At 37.1% G+C, this 22,111-nt stretch overlaps 2 long non-coding RNA genes across 2 annotated transcripts in view; both read left to right on the forward strand.

Annotated features, from left to right (window-relative positions):
* Positions 1-1,828: 1,828 nt before the first annotated feature.
* The window catches only part of LOC144376766 (uncharacterized), an 85,946-nt gene continuing 65,663 nt past the window's right edge, over positions 1,829-22,111 (forward strand). The window contains exon 1 of the long non-coding RNA XR_013437206.1: positions 1,829-1,903. This is a non-coding gene — a long non-coding RNA (uncharacterized LOC144376766). The remainder of the gene's footprint in view (positions 1,904-22,111) is intronic.
* LOC144376765 (uncharacterized) lies at positions 13,309-17,288 on the forward strand. The gene is made up of 2 exons (XR_013437205.1): positions 13,309-13,383; positions 16,458-17,288. It is a non-coding gene; the product is annotated as an uncharacterized LOC144376765 (long non-coding RNA).

The raw sequence follows: 22,111 nt of genomic DNA on the forward strand, positions 1-22,111 counted from the left end.
AGCCTTTTTAGTTTATCTGACTTCTTTCTCTACTCTATAATAGCCAGATCCTGGGTTCCTTGAGGAGATTTTGATTGTTCGTCTGCAGAGATGACTAGTTCTGGCAATGAAGAAATTAATGAATAAGAAATAACATCTTACTGGAGGCATGGAACTACATTTCAAAAATGTCAGAAAATATATATCTAGAAATTCCCCCAATTCATTCCTAGGTCGGCAACCCCAACCTGATGCTTGCCATAGACTTTTGCAAGTTCAAATAATGCTGCTATAAATAACCTTATATATGTTTCCTAGGGTATGAGTGTATGCATTTCTCTAGGATATATACTTTGAATGAAATTTCTGATCTCATTTCCTCAAATTCACCAAGTAATGCCAAATTATTTTTTCAGTGGGGTTTTGCAAAAGTTTATACTCCTGTCAGTTGTATGAGGAACAAGAATTCTTCTAAGAATCTTAGTTTGGGCTCCCCTAACAGCAGATCCTGACACAAACATTTGGATACAAGGAGGCTCTTTAGAAAGTGAACTCAGAATGCATAGGAAGAGGACTGTGAGATTGAAATAGGAGAAGGAAGCCAGTAAAATTATGCAGAGCCCGTCTGAGCAATTACTGTGATGTATGGGCAATTAGGATTCATTTCTACTGAGGATCCAGCCATCCCAAAACACAGACTGGAGTTTACATGAGCAAGAAATAAACAATTTTTCTGTTTTGCTACTGAAATTTCAAGATCCATCAGTTAAAGTATTAGCCACCTCTTGGTAGAGAAGGGGGTAGAAAGGAGTGCAGTGTGGTGGGAGTCTAGCTGAAGCTGCGAAGCCCTGTGAGGGTGCTGCAGGTAGAGGGGGATCTGTACTTGCCACATATCATCATCTCCACACGTAGCTACATCAGAACCACGTGGGGATGGGATTTTTAAAAAACAAAAGCAAAAGCAAAAACAAAAACAAATTCCTAGGCTCTTTCCCTAGAACTTCTGATTTAGTGAATCTGACTTTGGACCCAGGCATTTGAGAGTTAAAATTAACACAATAGGAGCATTAATATACAATATATAGAGTGTTTATACAACTCCAAAACTTCCTTGGGCCATCTTGTCAGTTGTCCCCTCCCTGTTCCAGTTCACAACTGATGGGCTTTTTTTGTCATGAAAAATTAGTTTTGTCTTCTCGAGAATTTGATATATGAAAGCAATGGTCCGAATCTTTTTGGCTTCTTTCCTTCAGCATGATGTTTTTGAGATTCATCTATATTTTGAGGTCTATTGTTTTTATTTATGTGTAATAATCTATTGTCTAGATATTTCACAGTTTGTTTACTAATTTCTTGGGCTTTTGTGAATCTTGAGATCCATGAACATTTATGTGTGTGTGTGTGTGTGTGTGTGTGTGTGTGTGTGTCTTTTGTGTGGAAACTTTCAGTTCACGTGGGTAAATACCTAGAAGTGGAATTGTTGTATTGTATAGTATGCTGTTTAAACTTTAAAAGAAACTTCTAAATTGTTTTCCAAAGTACTTGTGGCAGCTTGCAGTTTCCACAAACCATGTGCAGCAATTCTACTTGCTCTACGTTCTTACCATTGCTGGTCTTTTAAATTTTAGTCATTCAATTAAGTGTGGAGTAGAATTTCAGTATAATTTTAATTTTTTGTCTTGCTGCAACTAAGGATGTGTTTTTTTGTGTGTGTGTGTGCTTATTGGCTATTTGTCTTCTTTTGTGATGTGTCTATTCAATCTTTTGCCCACTTTTATTATATTTTTGTTACTGAAAATTTAAAGCTCTTTGTACATGTTGTGTTTTTTTTTTTCTTTTTGGGGACAGGGTCTCACTATGTTGCCTGTGCCTGCCTTGAACTTGAATCCTTCTGCCTTAGCTTCCTGGGTAACTGGGATTACAGGTATGTGCCCCTGTATTTGGCTTATTTCAAATTCCTGAAATAAATCTTTTGTCAAATATATATAGTAGTAATATTTTGTCCCAGTCAGTGTCTTGCCTTTTACATTTTTAATACATTTACATTTACATACATTTTTAATAGCTTATGTTATAGGATAAATTATGCCCCCCCCCATTCATCTTCTGAAGCTCTCTAACTTTCCGAATGTCAGAATATGACTGTACCTGGAAATAGAACCTCTTAAAAAGTGACTAAGTTCACTTTTTAAGCACTAAGGTGAACTCCAATGTCAACTTAAAAAGACTAGTGTCTTTCTCAGAGGGAAATTTGGACACACAGGTGACACTAGGTATGTGTGTGCACACAGTAAAGTCCATGTAAGTGCTTATTAAGAATGCATTCATTTGTACATCAATGTGAGACCTCAGGAGATACCAAATCTTCAACACTTTGGCCTTGACCCTCCAGCTTCCAGACTGAGAAATTTCTGCTGGTATCATATTATTTTGCCCTCACAAACTAATATAAAGTCTTTCAAAAGTAAATGTTTTTAAATTTGATAAAATCCAGTTTATCACTCCCCCTTGTCCCCTTTATCATGGATATGAAGATCAGTTTCTTAGCTTTCTGGTCTGGTTGCACTGAAATATACCCAGAGGTACTTTTATTATGAATTCCATAGGTTATTCTAGTGCATAGACAAATTTTGAAACCCTTGGAATATAATGATTTCTAAGAAACCTGTTTAATTCAGTGGTGTCCTTTCAACAAATTACTACATCCATGAATCAACACTAGAAAGGCAGAGACTAATAAAATAGATAATCTCCAAGGATCCTAGATTATTTGTCCTTGGCACCTGAAGTCAGCCACAATTCAAAATTAGTATGGATTTAAAGAGATTCTCTTGGAAAGAAATATTTCCTAATTATTGAAAGTCAAAATGTGAGCACTCTTTCTCAGAAGCATCTGTTAAATGGCATTAGCATTCATTCATAAGCATCTGTTGAATTTTTGTTATGTAGATACAAGCTAGAATGAATATTACTTAGACATGGAAAGCTTTTCTTCCATTTAATATAAGAGGAGGAGAAAAAATGTGTCTTGGGGATAGAGTCAGAGGAAGCAGGATAAATCCTAGCACAGTGCTTACCACAGAGCACACTCATTGATGGATATGATGTCCCTGGTGCCTGAAATAGTAACCAACACACTCTTGATGCTGACTGGTTGAATGAATGTGCTAAGACAGGGAAAAAGGGTTTAAAGAATTTGTAACAGAATCAGGCTAGTGAGGCATCTAGTCAGTAACACAAATATCTTAGTTCAGAGAAAATCCTTAGAGTCAGGTTCATATTCTGACGCTTATTTACCAGCAGTGACCTTGGGGAGACTATTTACCTCCTCTAAGCATTGCTTCATTCTTTTGTAAACATTAAGATAACACACACAGCATTTTTATAAATGTTAAATGAGTTAGGAATTAATCCTTTAATGTCTCTCTTTGAAGCTGCCGGTTCCATTCCTTAAGGATTAGAACTGTGTCCTAGTCATAGTTTAATTTCAGAGGACAGAAAAATGCTGGGCTTCATAAATATTTGAATGAGTGACAATATATAAAATAATTAATTCTGTGATTTGCGTATAAGAAACCCTTAGTTAATAGTAACCTATTATTATTTTGGTTTTTAATGTATTCCAAGGAGGATCATATTATTACAGTCAGTTACTCTTCCTTAATGAAAGCATCTGTCTGCCATAAGACAGACTACCTGTATAGTTAGTATAGTTACAATTCATTAGTAGTCCACCCCTCAGTGGATGTTCACAGGGTCACAGGCTTTCACTGTGTCATGTGCAATTTTCATGCTGATATTTGAAATGGTCAGTTATTGACTCAAATGACATTTCTTTCAACAGGACACATTTTCATGGATAGCTGAACACTGATGAATAATTTCAAGTTAGAATTAGCCCCACATCTTGGTTGCCTCCATCATGAAAACGTACATGAGGGCAGACATCCAAGTTTCTTCCTTAACATATGTATGATTGGTTTCCATGGGCCTTAAACAATTTTAGAAGAAATAGTCCATTCCAAAAACCTAATTAGAAAGTGGGCTGCTGGTGATTAATAGCTGGTGGATTCTGAGGCCTTAACAAGTGTTTAGACAACCTTAACTCTGCCTTTATAATTATATATTAGCTATTAAATATTCAGTTGAGAGGTAGAGCTCAGAGGCTTTGTAAATCTGCTCTAACCTGAGGGATAAAAAAAAATGACTTTGCATGTGTGTGTGTTTGTGTGTGTGTGTGTGTGTGTGTGTGTGTGTTTTGACAAGGTAGCATAAGCACTTCCAAGAATATTTAAATTTTAGTATTACATTCATTTTCAGTTAAATATTTGATGACCAGCAATTCAAGGTGGACTGAAAAGTCAAACTCCTCATTCCAGCAATTTATAGCATAACATTTGCTGACACATATGATGATTCTGGGAGTGGACCTTCCCCATTGATTGTATCATATAGAGCAAATACAGAATCTTGATTGAATAGGTCTAAATGCTGTAATTTGAGGGCTGATGGAATAATTTGGCAAAATGCTTAAACTTGTCCTCTTCCCTTTCTCTCATCTACTTTTCTCAAATTGGTTCAAGCACCAGAGAATTCCACCTTTATGCACACCTTGATTTTAGTTGAAACCTCCTTCTGAAATATAAATATGGTCAATGTTATTGTTTGGATTGGAATGTCCCACAAAGTCCCATGTGTTCAGAGGTGGGCTTCTGGCAATTGATTGGATCATGAGGGCTCCGACTTCAAAACGAAATTTGAGGAGACGGGAATTAGTTGAAGGAAGTAGACCAATTTAGGTTTGCCCCGAAAAGATTTGCCTACTCTCCAACCCCTTTCTCTCCCTCCTTCTCTCTCTCTGAGTCTCTCTCTTTTTCTCTCTGTCTGCTTTTCTTCTCTTTGGTACCCCAGCCCTCTGCTTTTCAGCTGCCATGAGTTGAGCAGCTTTCCTTGGCCATGTCTTGCCTCACTTCAGGCCCAGAGCCAGCCAACCTCAGACTGAAACCTTTGAAACGATGAGCCAAAGTAAACATTTCCTCCTTTAAGTTGTTTGCATTGGGTGTTCTGGTCACAGTGATGGAAAGCTGTCTAACATTTTAAATAAGGAAATATTTTTAAAAATCAGCAATTAATTCCTTAATCAATGATAACACCATTGTAATTCAAAAAAGCCATTGACTTTCAAATCAAAAACAACTGGGTTCACAACTTTTCTTTGTTTTTTCTGTTTTGAAACTCGGCAGTTTATCCAAGATTCAGATTTTGTACTGGTAAAAATTCTGAAAATGAGTTATTCATGGAAAGGGAAACTTAAGTCTTGCTAAGTGATCAAAGTTTATTTGGATTATTGATTATAAATGCTATTCACACCTCATACTGTCAATCTAAAACAACAATAACAACAAACGAAAACAACACTACCAACGAAAAATCCAGGCCTGTAAGAGATTCTCCAAAGAATTATGACATTTATATAAGAATAGCAGAGTAATGTGAATATTCATGCCGTAGTAAACTATGAATATATTCAAAGAGGTAAAAGCAAAGGGAATTTGTTTTTTCCCCCATAGCTTTATTGAGGTAAAATTGAAGTACAATAAAATGCACATATTTGAAGTATGAGATTTTATCAGTTTTGACATGTATGTAACTAACACAATCAATATGAAAAGCATTTATATTACCTTTTTTTAAAATTTGAAATCATGCAGACTGTGATTCCTGCATGATTTATTACATTAAAAATCAGTCACCCTAAGATATGTAGAACTCCACCTGCACATGTCAAGTATTTGCAACTTAAATTGCACCCTTGTAAATACCTCAGAGGTCAAGGAAGAAAGCACAAGAAAAGTAAATAAAAAGTGCTTTGGATTAAGTGATAATAAAAGCTTAAAATAATAGGATCTCTGGGAATAAACAGTACTCAGATGAACATTTATAACTTAAAGTATATGTAACAGAAAGAAGCCAGAATAACAATCAAATTATTTCCAAATTATGTAGTAGGAAGGAAAACATAAGAATAGGAGCATAATGTATAAAATAGAGAAGAAATAATACAACTAAAATTTGATAGAAAATAAACAGGTCTAAAAAGAAAAGCTAGAACACAAAAATTAATATCAGTGGAAAGGGAACTATCAAAATAACCTTACAGATGCTAAAAATATATTAAGGTAATTATAATTGTATGCCAACATATGTGATAGCTTACATAACATGGTCTATATTAGAGAAGGATCTGTGTGCTACTGAGAAGAAAGTATATCCAATCATTGATGGATGAAATAGTCTATTAAGTCTAAATCATCAATTGTAGTTTTTACTTCTATAGCTTCTTTATTTAGTTTTTGTTTGGAGGATCTATCCAGTGGTGACAGAGCGCATGTTAAAGTTACCCACTATTATTGTGTTGTGGTCTATTTGATTATTTGATGTATGCAGATGCTCTATTATTTGGGCATAAGTATTTAGTATTGTTATGTCTTATTGATGTATAATTCACTTAAGCAGTATGAAATATCCTTCTTTGTCTCTTCTGATTAACTTTGGCTTAAAATTCACTTTATCTCACGTGAGGATAGAAACCCTTGCTTGTTTATGTGATCCATGTAAGTGATAGGTTTTTGTTTTTTTTTTCCCCCTTTCGGTATATAGATGTCTTTGCCTATGAGGTGAGTCTCTTGTAGACAGCATATTGTTGGCTTTTGTTTTTTAATCCAGTCTTCTGGTCTGTGTCTTTTGATTGATGAGTTTAGACCATTAATGTTCAAGGTTATTATTGAGATATGATTTTGTATTCTAGTCATTTAGGTTTATTTCTAGCTTTTAACTGGAATTAGTTTGTCTTTTGATTGACTATTCCTTTAGTGTAGTTCTCCTTTTGCTGGTTTTCACTTTTTTTTCATTTCATCTTCATTGAATATTTTGTTGAGAATGTTCTGTAGTGCAGACTTTCTAGTTGTAAATTCTTTTATCTTTTATCATGGAAGATTTTTATTATTAAGCTTCAACTCTGGAGATTAATTTTGCTGGATATAGGATTCTTGGTTGGCATCCATTTTCTTTCAGATGTTATTCCAGGACCTCTTAGCTTATTGGGAATGAGAAATTAGCTGATATCTGAATTAGTTTCCCCTTATACATAATCTGATATTTTTCTCTTGCAGCCTTTAAAATTCTATCCTTATTCTGTATGTTAAGCATTTTTATTATAATGTGACTTGGTATGGGTCTGTTATAATTTTGTATATTTGAGGTCCTGTAAGCCTGTTGTATTTGATTTTCCATTTCATTATTTAGGTTTGGGGAATTTTCTGATATTTTTTCATTGTTATTATTTGTGCATTCCTTTGGTTTTTATCTCTGCATCATCATCTATCTCAATAAATCTTAAATTTGGTCTTTTCATGTTATCCTATAGATCTTGGAAGTTCTATTCATGGTTTCTTAACATCTTCTCTCTGTGGTCAACTCTATTTTTAAGATTCTATATTTTGTCTTCCTTGCCTGAGGTTCTGTCTTCCAAGTGGTCTATTCTATTGGTGATACTTTTTATTGAATTTTTAATTTGGTTTCTTGTTTACTTCATTTTGAGGATTTCTGCTTTTTACTTTTTTTCAGAATCTCTGCCTCTATCTTGAAGTGATCTTTCATTTCCTGTATTTTCTCTCTGATTTCATTTCTTACACCATCCTTTACTTCACAGATCAGTTAAACTATGTACATTCTCAACTCCTTCTCTGAAATTTCCTCCACTGTGATGTTGATGGATTCTGTTATTGGAGTTATCTTGGTTTGTTGGGGCAATTTGTTCCCTTGCTGTTTCATGTTGTTTCATGTTAAACCAAATAGTTCCTACTATTATGTCTACAATGTTAATTATAACAATGAACAGAAATAATATGATCAGATATTGCCTACAATAAAAACAGGTTTGAAAAAGGGTTTATAATTTCAAATGCTGGACAGGCAAAGAACAGAAGTGACATAGGATATAATGATTATGAGGGAGGAGGAGGTAAGAAGTGAAAAAATTAAAGGAGGGGTGAAAGAGAGAACAGTGGAGATTGGCTGTTAGCAGAAAAGAAGAGAAAATCAAAGGAAACAGGTAGGAGAATATATATATATATATATATATATATATATATATATATACAGTAAAAATTTTAAAAATTAAAAATAAAAATAAAAAGGTACCAAACAAAATTAAAATATACTAATTAAATATCCCAGTTCACACACACACACACACACACACACACACACACACACACACAAACTAATCCATAAAAATAACTGGCTTCAAAAATGCTAGAAATGAGAAAAAAAAACCAAACACAAATATGTACAAATGTCAATGTACTATTAAGGTCACAATTAAACAGAGAAAAAATTAAAAAAAAAACAACACAAACATCTTGATGAAAAGTTAAAGAATTCTTTCCTTTGGCATTCAAAAGATTCTCAGTTTCTCTTCTCAGCAGTTTTAGATGGAGTTGGCAGGAGCATGATGATCCATCCTCTGGATTGCTATAGTGAGAAAGGTGATCCTACAGTCAGAATTCAAGATTTAGGCTTAGGTGGGCTCCAGGCTCTTTGGTGAATGCCAGATGGTCTTGAGATTTTAAATCAGTGCACCTCCAGCACCCAGTAGTTGCTGGTCCTCATTGGAAGACTATACCTCAGAGATCTCCCCTTGGTTCCACTTGTTTGGTAGGGGACTCAATCCTTAGTCCCCTATGTCACCTTTGGACACCAAAAGTGTCCTGGTGTTGGTTTCAGTCTACAAACAATCTCTCCTGCCCCCACCCTTCCAAGTTCCTGGCCAGATGTGTCTCTCACAGCCAGTTCTACAAGCAGTGGGATTGGAGGGGGAGGGGGAGAGCCAGGTGGGTTTCTATGGCCAGTTGTCCTCTGCATAAACCTCTCTCTGTGTTTTATTTTTCTCCTGGTCACTTAAGCACACTCCATGTTGTGTACCATGTGTTTACAGGGCCCATATTTCAGACCAAACTTGGATTTGCCAGGAATTGACTCCCTCAGCTGCTGGCCCCCACACAGCAGCTGCAAAATGGTTCCATTCCTTAGTCCTCTGCATGCTGCCTGGAGAGATGGTGGCTTCTTTCAGGTTTGCTAGGCAATGTCCTTGATCTCTAAATGCTCTGTACTCAGACACACTTCGGGCCTCCCAAAAATGTGGGTTCCTTTAATTCCCTTATCCCTCCACTATGCTCATGGAGGGACAGCTCTGGCTGGTGCTTCTGGCCCAGCGGCAGCAGTGGCTCTGCTGCTGGTGATTTCTTCCTTATTTATTATATCCAGCCTCCTGAGTCCCCGATCACTTTTGAATGTCAGTTTTCAATTTCAGTAATGTTCTTCTCACTTGTTTTTGTTCACCCACCTTGCTGAGAAGCTGCCTGTCTATTTTCTTGTTTTCACTCCATAGAGCAGCCAGCAAAGTGACTTCCTCTATTCTGCCATCTTGACTAATTCAAAGGGAAGTTTTTACAGGCAAATCTGAGAAGGAATATGTCAGATATTTTGAAATAACAATCCTTGGTCAAAATGATTGATAACAAGAGTGATGTTAGTCTGAGGATGAACAGACAGTTGCTGGGCATATGTTTTTGTAGAAGTTCTTTGTGTATACAGTTGTGATAGCCTCTATATAAGCTTATGGTGCTGTGTCTTTGGTGATAGCTATTACCAAGCATTTATGAATGAGAACACTTTCTTCAGAATTTCCCAGATTTATTTGTTTTTTTGTTAAGATTGGCACAGCAATTCCATTTTGATTCTGACAACTTCTACATTTCTTACACAATACAAAATGTGATTCATGCTATTATTCATGCCTTATACATGAGCATACACTTTGGAAGTCTTGAAAATCTTGAGATAAGATTAACTTTAGTAGTCTATAGAAGAATTCTTTCATGAAATTCTTGTCTCACCTTATACTTTTGGTTTTTGTAGTTTACTACATACAAAAGCTAGCTACTAGATTAAATTGGGAAAATGCTATCTTTTATGTCATTTCCTGACTCCTGTAAGAAGAAAGCATATTTTTAAAAACATTTTGTAGAATCTAGTATAACAAATATTGTTTATCCTAAAAAATTGATATGCTTGAGTTTTCCTGATGTTAAAAGATGATTACTTTTTCTTTGGCTGTCTGGAAACTTTGAGACAAAATTAAAAATCAATTCCATCAACTGCATAGCTTTCAATAATCAGCATATTTGTGCCCTTCCTTTTTTTATCTTAAACATTTCTCCTCTATTTTTATTTCTTACCTCATCCTAATTATTTGTTTTTATTTTCTAATCATGGTAGCTTAAGAATTCTAGTTATAAACTCTAGGAGGCAGACGGCAATACATAAATACTTTAACAAATATAGTAAATGGATTATATTCCATCTGGCGTATTACAATTAAGAACAGAAATCATATAGTACCTGTAGGAGTTGGGGTGGAGCACTGACAAACAAGGTATATCAATTATCTGTTGTTACAAAACAAACCACTCCAACATATAGTGGTTTAAAATAACACCATTACATCATTGCTCACAAGTGCATGCATCAGCCAAGCAGATCTACGGGCAGCTGGTGGTTCAGCTAATGCTAGTTGGTCTGGGATAGCCTTCTTCATGTGCCTGGCAGTTGTCAGGCTGATTGGGCCAGTGAGCTTAAACTGGGGTAACTTGTTTCTGATTCATTGATCTCTCCTCCTCCAGAAGACCAGCTCTTGTTTCTTCCCAGGTAGTATCAGGGTAGCAAGCAAAAATGGGTGACATTGAACAATTACCTTTCTCATTCACTTAAATCACATTTCTAATAAACCTTTGACCAAAGTAAATTTGGTAGTCAAGGTGAGATGTAGTGTGTGGAGAAATAGAGTCCAGTTATTTCTGGGAGAAATAGCAATAACATATTGCAAAGCAGAGGGGCTCAGATACAGAGATGAGAATAATTTGTGATCAATTGAAATACACCCCACAAAGACAAGATTCAATAAAGATGAATAGATCTTTAATAAAGAACAGGTAAGAATTAGTCACCTATTGTGCATGAGGTTTAGAAGAAGGAAGTTTACTCAATTACAGAATTTGAGAGTCAGTGATGGAGCATGTTCTACAACATTGTCTGGGCAGGATTCCATGTATCTGCTTAATAAACTTGTCAACTCAAGTTCCCTCTTCTCTGTCTCAAGATATGTCTTGGCATTTGGGCAATTGAAAACTGCTAGAAGATTGAATAATTAGGGTATCAGACTGTGAGATTCTCAAAATACCATTGATAGGAGAAAGATGTTATGAGTTCAGGAATGTAGCAATAGTTTTGCTTTATGGAGGATTGAATAGTATAAAGTTGGGGGAAATCAAAATCCCTTGTGATTGGTTTATGGTCTTATACCCCTTCATGTGTTAAGGATTGAGGAATCATAAGACCTCTGACTGGATAGACTGCTAACAGGTCATAGAGTTAGGCTCTGTTACCTGGTTAGGTTTCCTGATTCTCACTTAAGCACCTGTTTCTTCCAGGCAGGCAATGTGCTCAGATCTGGTTCCTGACTCACCTCTCTCCCTGACTTTGAAATCATGTATACCACCACTGCTTCCAGACCATTTCTGGGGCTCTCATCCTCCTGAATGGGATGGACCTGGAAGTTCTGCTAATGAAATCTCACATCAACCTCAGACACTTAATAGAGAGCTGTGTTCATTTGGAGGGACGTTAGTAAGGAAGAGCTTCAGATCATATAGATTCTTGTTTAATCCTAATAAACTTCTAAGTAGAAATTCTGGAGACTAAGCTTGTCACCATCAAACTACCAGAAAAAGGAAAATGTATTAAATTTCAATTACATCCAAGTCTTCATATTTTAAAACTAGTAAAAATACAAACATTTTCTCTTCAAATACCTTGGATTCCTTCCTTTAAGGTAAGAATGGCCTTTGCATTGCATGTTAGGTTGAAGAGGAAAGATGTAAGCCAGGTGTGAACTCTGAAAATTGTGAATTGGGCCCCCTTAGGCTGCAATCAATGTGTGCATGAACAGCCTGTTCATTCAGACACAGAATCTTGGATGGGTGAATATTAAAAATTCATTGACAAATTCTATACCCTCTTTCAAAGATAAGTGCCAAGTCCTTCCCTTAATTATATTCTGAATAAAATAAGATATGTACCAGAAGAGAATGCATTTTGAATTTCTATTCACTCTCATCCCTTCTACTAAATACACAAAGCATATTTTATATAGAAAATTCAGATACAATTTTTCTGCTTGAGAATGAGTGCAGACTTTCTTTGCAAGTCAAGAGCACAACCCTTATGTTATTAGGTAGAGACAAAATGACACGGTACAACAATGCCTCTCTTTACTCCATGCCTGAGAAGTTCTGAGTCCCTATCAACTTCAGCACTTAACAGGGAGCTGTGTTCATTTTGAGGGACCTCAGGATAATATATATATATATATATATATATATATATATATATATATATATATAGAGAGAGAGAGAGAGAGAGAGAGAGAGAGAAAGACTCTAGCAATGAGTATAAACATGGGCTGGAAAGAAGTGACCTCATAAGGATTAATAAGTATGATAAAGTTGTCTGGAAATAAATCCTCCAATAGCTCCTCAATTAGCTGGTGGTGTAAATCAATGATGCCACGGTTCCTGTAACCATTCATTGCTGCTTTGGTAGTTCTTTTTTTTTTTTTTTTTTTTTTTTTGAGGGGTGAGTATCAAGGATTGAATTCAGGGGCACTTGACCACCAGCCCTATTTTGTATTTTATTTAGAGATAGGGTGTCACTGAGTTGCTTAGTGCCTTTCTTTTGCTGAGGCTGGCTTTGAACTTGTGATCCTCCTGCCTCAGCCTCCAGGGCCACAGGGATTATAGGCATGTGCCATGAGTATTCTTAAATAGGAAACCAAGTTTCCAGGAGTAGTGGAGAAAGAAGAAGAGGGACATATAAACAAAATATTAGATTCTTGATTAGACAGCTTATCACAAGTAGGAGAGAGATATAAACAAATGAAAACAACATGATACAGAAAAGCAAAGGGCAAAAATGTAAAGAAATAGATCCTTGGGAAGGGACAGGGAATATAAAAGTGTTAGAACAAATTAGGATTATTGTCTGGCCTAGGCACTGGGCATGTCTGTGAACAGTTAGGGACACTGCTACCTGGCTAGGGACAAGGGACAGGGAAGGGATTCTGAGTTATGCAAGTCACCTTTGATGTGTTATCAAGCAGATAATGTCAAGGAAAGAGGGAAAACACAGGCAGAAAACTAGAGAGTGAAGCCAAGAACCTGGATGGAGATGAAGTGGAAAGAGGAGGTAAAAGCAAACAGAAGAAATTATCTGAATTTCAAGATGGTAGGTAAAGAGAGCTAGAGGAAAACTCCTGTTAAAGATTAAAGGTCAGTTTGGAAAAGAGGCTCATTTTCATAGTTAACCACTACGGAGTGCTTATGCCTGTTTGGTTCTGTCAAAAGCGATTTACATTCAGTTATGCCTCCTGAGTCTGGTTGGAGGCAGATAAAGTTAGGACTCCTCTCTCCTTATGTTGAGGAAACTAAGGTGTAATGAGGGAAAGTCACCTACCCAGGGTCATGTGGCTGGTAGGCTGTAAAAGCATGAGAGTCTGGTTCCAGAGCCTGTGGCTTCTCTCCTCTGCTACAATGCTTTTCTCCTAATCACTCTTGATTGCTATGGTGTTCAGCCCTGCCTGACCCCACAACACAGAGCCAGGGACTTGACTTACAACAACCCCATAGCCCTGGATCCATGTAATGTGGCAGCTGATACTTTATAATTTTTTTTACAGGCTTTAGAGAAACCATTCAAACTGGTATTGGATCTGTCAGTCCACTGTTATCACAACTGAAAGAGAAGTGTGGCCGTTTGGTTATTTTTTCACTCATTTACCAAAACCTTTGCTTAGCTCCACTTTGAACTTGATCATTAATTGGCTACAATCCTTAAGAGTTCAAAAATCCATATGCTATTTCTTGATTGAGGTGTTAGGAATCTATAAGAGAAGTGAGTATATTCAATGAATTTTTTTTAGGACTTCAACAATTGCTTTATAATGAGGAATAAGAGCCTCAGCGATCTATTTTCTTCATTATATTTTTATTAAAGCTTGTGAGAATGTTTGTGAAGCAGAGTTATCACATCGACAGACCAAGGCGAGGAGGCATGAGATGGGAGTGGTGAGGCCAGGCCTTAGGCTCCAACACAGTGATGAAGTTATCTGTCAAGTTCCTCCTGATGTGTTCAAGTTTCCATCTCTGGAAGATGGCAGGTGTTCCTATTGTTCCTAGGGGTTGGTTGGCATCCAACGAAGGAGGTTGGTGTCCTTGAGCAACTTCAGTACAGGCAGGCAAGGCAGCCAATCTGGGTTTATGCAGACCCTAAGCTATTCTGCTGTGTAAAGGCAAAGAGTCTTCTCTTGTAGATAGGAAACAGTCAGAGACTCAGGGAACAGTCTGGTGAGAGGTGGCCAGATGAAAAGGAAATATAGTCATAAACCAAAGCTGGATTTGGATACTGGCCCCATCCTTTACTAGAAAACTACTTAACTACTTGGAACCTCAGCTCTTACATCTCTAAAATAGGCATAATAATATTCATGTTGAAGATTTCTCATGGATTTTTTCAAAAGATAATGAATATGAAGCAATCAGTTCCTGAGATACGGAAAATGCTGAGTAGGGTAGTTATTATTCTTACTATGATGATGGTGGTGATAACGATGATGATGTTGATCATGGTGATTTAGAGCTGTTTGCAATTCTTAATGAAAAAATGTAGTGTAAACCAGGAATGTAGGTTGGATAGCATTGGAGAGAGCATGCATGAACCCAGATGTTCTATTTGGGCACCTGGGGAAAGGTTCAAGAAGGTAATCAGCCTGGTAGACAACCCAAAGTTCAAACTGTGACCTCTGTATACCCAGCTTGGCTAGATGAATTCTAGTCTTCTATTTATCTGCATCATGGAGAGCAGAGGATCTTCTATGATGTGGGGTCTGATTAAGGCACAGACTGCAGGTGGCAGGATTTTAACACCCATAATTAGCCAGGACAGGGCCAGGAGCAAGCAGGGACAGAAAAATTTGCTCATTCCCTTTTCCTCCTGTGTAACAAGCCCTCCATTAAGAATATATTGTGTTACTAAGTAACAGACCTTCCACCAAAGAACACATTCTCATTTAATAAGTAATAAAGAACAGTATCTCAGGTAGCATCTCTTGTGTGGCAGTCTCTTAAATAACTCAAAGATGTACTGAAGGTTGTATGCTGATCTTAGATAATTGCTTGCAGCAGACTGGTATATCTTATGGCTTCTTTCCTTCACAAACAAGTTCCTCTTAAGGATGCATGAGTTTGGCTAACATACTGGACAAAGACCTGTACTGTTACCTGAGGGTTATAGTGGAAAAAGAGAAGAGATTTGTATATGATGATTTGTATGATGATCTTAGTAAAAATTCAGATAAAAAATAACAGAGACAATAATAGTAACTATATTTTGAAATGCCAAGAAACTGCTGATTGCAAGATTTAAAGTTAGCTTAAGAGCATCTTATTCTAGAGGCAACTGGAGGTGAAGGAGTTTATGCATAAATTTCAGAATCTTCAAAAGGAAAAGTTTCTATTTTAGTGAATGTAGTGGTTAATATTTTCTGAGTACTAGCTAGTTTGGGGGCAGTATGTTAAGTGCTTTGCCTGGCTTATCTTCTTTAGTTATCACAACAATTCTAAGCAGGTACACTTATTCTTCCATTTTATACATGGAGAAGCAGAGGCTTGAAGTGTGTATTAGTTAATGCCGTACTAAATTCTGTTACAGACAAACCATGAAACCTCAATAGTTTTTTTCTAATAGAAGTTTACTTCTCAGACTTATAAAGTTCAATGCTAGGAAAAGGTTTTGGTGGTGGGTGTGAAACCCACACCTATGTAAATATTTAGACTGATAGAGGGTCCACCACCTTCAACACGTGGATGTTGCTGAGGCCCTAAGTATCAGCAGCCAGCTAGAAGGTAGAAAAGTGAGCATAAAGGATTTTATGGGTGATTTTATGGGCCATGGCATCTATCAATTCTGCCCACATTCTCTTGGCCAGAATTCTTTCACATGACCCTTTCTAGATTAAATCAAGGCTTGAAAATGCAGTTACTGACTATGCAGCTGCTTCCCAACAAAAGCTTTATCCTATGGAAGAAAAGGATAAATCTTTGATGGACAGGAGCCATCTCTGCCACACAATGGTTAAGCAGATTGTGGAAGGTCACACAATTAGCAAGCGACAGAACTGGGATCTAAACCTATGTTTGTCTGACATCAGAATCTATGTTCTAAATATTCTGTTTGCAATGGAGTGAAAATGGTTGATAGAGAAACAGGTGGGCTTTTTTTTTTAAAGTTGTCTTTATTTTCAGCTACAACTTGAGGAGTTCAGAAAAACACTGTACCCTGCTTCCTCCTTCGTAAGAAGATAAAATTGCCTGGATGATGCATTGTTCTTGCAGTGACTCACCCAAGATTGCTTTAGCTCAGCAAATTACATCACATCATGAAATACAGTGACATCTTTGAAGGCTGAGATCAGTACTTTTTTAAAGTGACACATGAGGAATGGAAAACAAACCTCATTTCCTTGAAGAAGCTGAGAAAACAATTGAAACAATAACAACGTAAAGTTAAATGAATTTTTTATTGATGCATATCCTATTCATGTCATTCCCTCCCTAGTTACTTGTGATTTAATGAATTCTATACAGATAATTCTTCAAAATGATTCATGTGACAATGCTCTCAGTTAATTTTTTTATACACTATGTTGGCAAATGTGAGTTCAGGAATAATATTAGTTGGAAAAATGAGTGTTTACTCTGTATAAGAATCTTGCCTAATAGCTTCTCATGCATTATCCTTCATAAATTATGGCAAACTCTATATCCATTAAAATATTTTATAATAGTTACTATTATTTCCATTTGACAGACAAAGAAAGCAAGGCCCAGTAATACTTAATAACTTACCCTACATCACAAATTAAGAGGTAAAGTTGGCACATGACCCAGATGGTACAATTCCAGAGCCGACACTGTTTGTCATAGTCTTTACACAGGGCCTCTTCTGCTGGTGGTGGATACACAATAAGCAAGGTGAAAGATGGGAGAATTAGAGACCAAATGCTTATGGAGAGCCCACCATGTTCTAGGCATTTTATAAATGTAAATAAATAGCTGTGGGTATACTACATGAAACTCTGTTTCAACATTATTTCTACTGATATGCAAAATTTAGCCCTTCATAATGTTCCATGAGAACTCAAAACAGTTCATGAATTAATTTATCTAGGGAAAAGAATTACAATATCCTAGAAAAGTCTGTAGGTAGGAACTCCCAAATCTACCTTTCTACACTCTCCTCATCTGTCCGATTCAGCGGTATTAGATCCTTCTTCTGTTTCATCTCTGGGCACCACAACTTTCTCAACATAGTAGTCTTCCTCTTCCACTGTAATTCAGTCTTTTACTAGCTGCTATAAAGATATGATTTTTCTAAAATGTGTATGTCATTTCATTCAATTTTTTCAGTACCTTATGGGTATATGGATAAGAATTAGGAACTGAAGGTCAGTGAGCTAGAACACTTGTTTCTGGTCACACAACTAATTAAGCAGCCAAGTAGTGGCCTGAACCCTCATCTCTCTGACTTCCAATTCAGAGCTCTGAAACTCTTGGATGCATTCTTCCTATGACTTCTAGGGTTCCACTCTCCTGGTTCACCTCTTCCCACCTTGGCATCTTCTTGATTTCTTTATGGGCTTCCTCCTTCTTTCTGTGCCTCCTATCATGTCATTCTCAAAACAACATCCTTGGGAGTTTTCTCTAGTTAGACCAGGTGCTTGGTGATTCTGTGTCCTCTCTTGACTTTGAATACTAATGTATACACAGATAATTACTAATTACATCTACAGCCTTATCCTCTCCCTCTAGTTTCAAATCCACCTTCTTTCTTGGTAGTCCCGCTGGGATGTCTCAAACCCTACTATTTTTCCCCTACTTAGTATTTCTTGTTTCTAAAGCTGAAAACCTCGGAATCTTCCCTGTCCTTCATACCACAGATCCAAATTCTTGGCAAATCCTTTTGCTCTGGCCCCAAATACATGCAGATGGTCATTTTCTCACCATATCCAGTGTTGCCAATCTTGCAAGAGTCCTAAGTCCTAAGTTCTAGCAAGTTTCCATGCTTTGCTCTCTTAGTCTTAGTGGAGTCATATTTAAAAAAAAAAATCTAAGTCATCTCATTCTTCTTGAGTTAGTCAGCCTTTCATTGCTATGACGAAAATACCTGATGATAACACATTACAGGGGAAAAGTTTTATTTTGGCTCGTGGAGTCAGAGAATTTAGTCTATGCTCAGCCAGCTCAATTGCTCTGAGCCTGAAAAGAAGCAAAATATCATGGCTATGACAGAGGAACACACTCATCTGATGTCATTCTGTAGGGGTGGGGGGAGAAGAGCCTGTGGCAAGACAGTCCCCAAGGGCATGCTCCCTGTGACCCATTTTCTCCATCTGTCCCCTCCCTGCCTACCATTACCACACTGTAATCTATTAAAATTGTTAATCTATCAAATGGATTAATCCCCTAATGAGTTATAGCCCTCATTATCTAATCATTTCCTAAAAGTTCCACCTCTGAACTTTGCTGCACAGGGGACCATGCTTTCAAAACATGAGCTTTTGGGAGGACATTCCAGAGCCAAACATAACACCTTTATTAAACCTTCCCTGATCTTTCTATATTAAAGTAAAATCCTGAGTCCTTGACACAACCTGATTCTCTGTTTTCTCTCTGACCTCATTTCTTCCCACTCTTCTTCTTGTCATTCCTCAGATATACCAAGCAAGCCCTACTGCAGGGATTTACTTATAATCTCTTTCTGGAATGCTCTTTCCATACATGTATATATGGCCAGCTCTCTCAGTCTTCTAGGTGTTTGTTCAAATATTGCTTTCTCAGGAGTTCTATTACTGACCTTGCTTGAGTAATTCCTTTCTAACCTACTGTGAATAGGAGAGATAATTTTGAAACAAACACACACACACCACACGCACGCACGCACACACACACACACACACACACACACTCTCTGCCTAAGGGCACTGGAAAATGACCATAGGTAGGTAGATACTACAGGGAGTCACTTGTTGGTAGACAAAAGCATTGAATGAATTTCCGGTTTTCAGGTTTTGATCTACCATCTACCTGAGAAAAGTAACTTAAACTCTCTTGGAAAGCCCGTGGTCTTACTGATTTTGAGGAAACCACAATCATTCTGGGAAATCTCAGAAATACAACAGAACCAGAAGAAAAGATATTGAAATTCTCTGAATAAATTCTATCAAAATATCTAAATAGGGATGCAAGCATGGGACAGCTTCCCAGCAGCCCTGCTAACTCTAAAAGACTTGCATGGAAATTTGTGCAGCATTAAAGAGAGAACCTGGAGTTTGCACCCAGCTGAAGTGAGCTGCCTGCTTAAAAACACATCAATATTCTTTGAAGGAACTTTTCAGATTCGCTATAACATGTCATTCCTGCTGTCCAGGCTGCAATTCAAAATTAGTAGACTTACAAATAGACAGGAAAATGTGACTTATTCTGAAAAGGTTACTGACACCAAGATAATCCAGATATTGGAATTAATAGGCAAAAGTTTTCAATCAATCATTGTAAATATGCTCAGGTTGGACAGAAAAACATGTGCATGATGAATGAAAAGACAGAGAACACCAGCAGAGAAAAAAAGAAACCATAAAACCCCACAGAAAAACACAATTCTATAGAGTAATAATGTAGTATCTAAAATTTTAAAAATTGGATACACTTCGTAGTAGAATGAAAAGGATAAATGTGCCAATGAAATTGAAGAATTATTAATTAAAATGATTCAATCTGAAGAACAGGGAGAAAGGTCATGTTTAAAATATCTAAGATGTATATTATTGGAGTCCTGGAACCTATAGAGAGAATGGTGCAGAAAGGTATTTAGAAAAATGGTGGCAGAAATGTGAAGGAATTGTAACTGAAAACAGAGAAAGCCAAATATCCCCTTCTCAGGGAAGCCTTCTGGGTGGATTAATTTTTTGTGTTGTGCTCCCACAAATTCATATGTCAAAATTTAAGTCCCAATATGATAATATTTGGAGGTGGGGACTTTGGGAGGCAATTTGATCATAAGAACAGAGAATTTGGGAATTGGATAAATAAATGCCCTTATAAAAGGGATCCAAAAGAAAGCTCTCTCATGCCCTTTCCACCGTGGGAGGTCCTATGGGAAGTTATGGTCTATAAAACATGATGCATATCCTTACCAGACAGAATTTGGGTGCCTTAGTCTTGAATTTCCCCACCTCTAGAACTGTGAGAAATAAATGTTTGTGGTCTGTCTATGGTTCTTATCACAGCTGCTAATAGGAACTCATACTTTCTTACTACCTTTTATAATTGCAAACTCCTTCTCCTCTAATATTGTATGTCCTACCTTCTGCCTTATTTTTCTCTACACCACTTATTTCCATCTGATATGCAAGATAGTATAATAGGATTTAGGTTCCTTGAAGATAAATATGTTTAGGTATCTTTCCATCACTATTTCCTTAGAACCTAAAACAATATAAAGTACTCAGTAAAAATTTCTTGGATGTTGAGTAAGTAAATCTCACTTGTATTTCCAACTTTGAATGCAAAATTTCCAAACATCATCCTAGAGTGTATGATGCTTATAATCAGATGACATTCATTCGGTGAAAGTGGAATGACAGGGGAGTATAGGTAATATTTTGTTCTCTCTGTTTTTTAAGAGGCCTGTTCAGAGCCCATCGCACTGAAGTCAGTGAACTGGGGAGCCTTTTCTGGTTTCTGTCACTAGAGTTTGAAAGTAGACTGAGGAATTCTCCTGAGCATCCAAATTCTTGTCTGTTCTTGTTTACGCATTTCCCTGAGTGATTTTCTGTGGTAGAAATGGAAATCTCCAAGGCACATATACAAATTTTGCTTTCAGGAGCATATTCTAACACAGTGTTACATGTGTCAGAATTCATCAGGTACCAGATAAATCCTGGGAAACGGAAGAGTTCATACCTTGCCTGACATCTTCCCAGTATGGTGCCACTCCATCTTTCCCCAGATACCTAAACTACTGGGTAAGTGACATTTAGGTGATAGAGAGCTCACTGTGTGCCATCCCCCTGGGTGAAGGCAGACAGGTGTCAAGGCTTGTCTGCTCTGTTGTCATAGAGGGTTTACCTTGGGCAGCACTGAGAAGGAGGCACAGTTGGGCTTTGTGTCAGTCTTGAGTTACAGTAGCTCCAACCTTATTTTTTATAAATGAGAAGGAAGTCTTGTATACATAACCTAATTTCTTCCAGTAGTACCATCAACACATTTGGGCAGTCTTCCTCCTTTTCCTTCATTTTTTTTAAAGAAAAAAAATTATCTGTCTGAATTGTCTCATGCCAGACTCTTCTAGACAAAAGGGACCCTTGCCCTCACCGAACTTAGAGTTTCATGTGGATCTAGGTATCCAACAGAATGATCATTAATTATATAAAGCAGTTAAGTATCTCAAGAGAGTTAAGAATAAAATGTTGTGATAGCGTTAAAAGGGCTATCTGGATCTGTGGGATCAGAGAAGGCTTCCTGATAGAAGCTGAAGACAAAAGGGGAAAGAGAAGTTAGCCAGCTAATGGTAGGAGAATCAGGGGTAAGAAGAAAGGAGAAAAGATCTGGCATACGTGAAGACATGAAGATGGAGAATTCATGACTGTCCTTAGCTATGGCTGTAGCTTACAGTGCTAGGTAAGGGAGAACACAGAGAGAGGATCCTGAGGAAACAGGATCCTGAAGGAACCAGTAAGATATTTAGACTCTTTCCTGAGAGTAAGGGAAGCCATTGATGAGTTTTTGACAGAGCAATGATGTGGTCAGATTTTATTTCAGGAAAATGATCTCATCACATTGCATAAAATAGATTTGTGGAAGTGCTGTGCCAAACTTGAGAAAGGGAAAAGAAATGG

Source organism: Ictidomys tridecemlineatus, chromosome 4 (assembly GCF_052094955.1).
Source record: "Ictidomys tridecemlineatus isolate mIctTri1 chromosome 4, mIctTri1.hap1, whole genome shotgun sequence".
Taxonomy (NCBI): Eukaryota; Metazoa; Chordata; class Mammalia; order Rodentia; family Sciuridae; genus Ictidomys; species Ictidomys tridecemlineatus.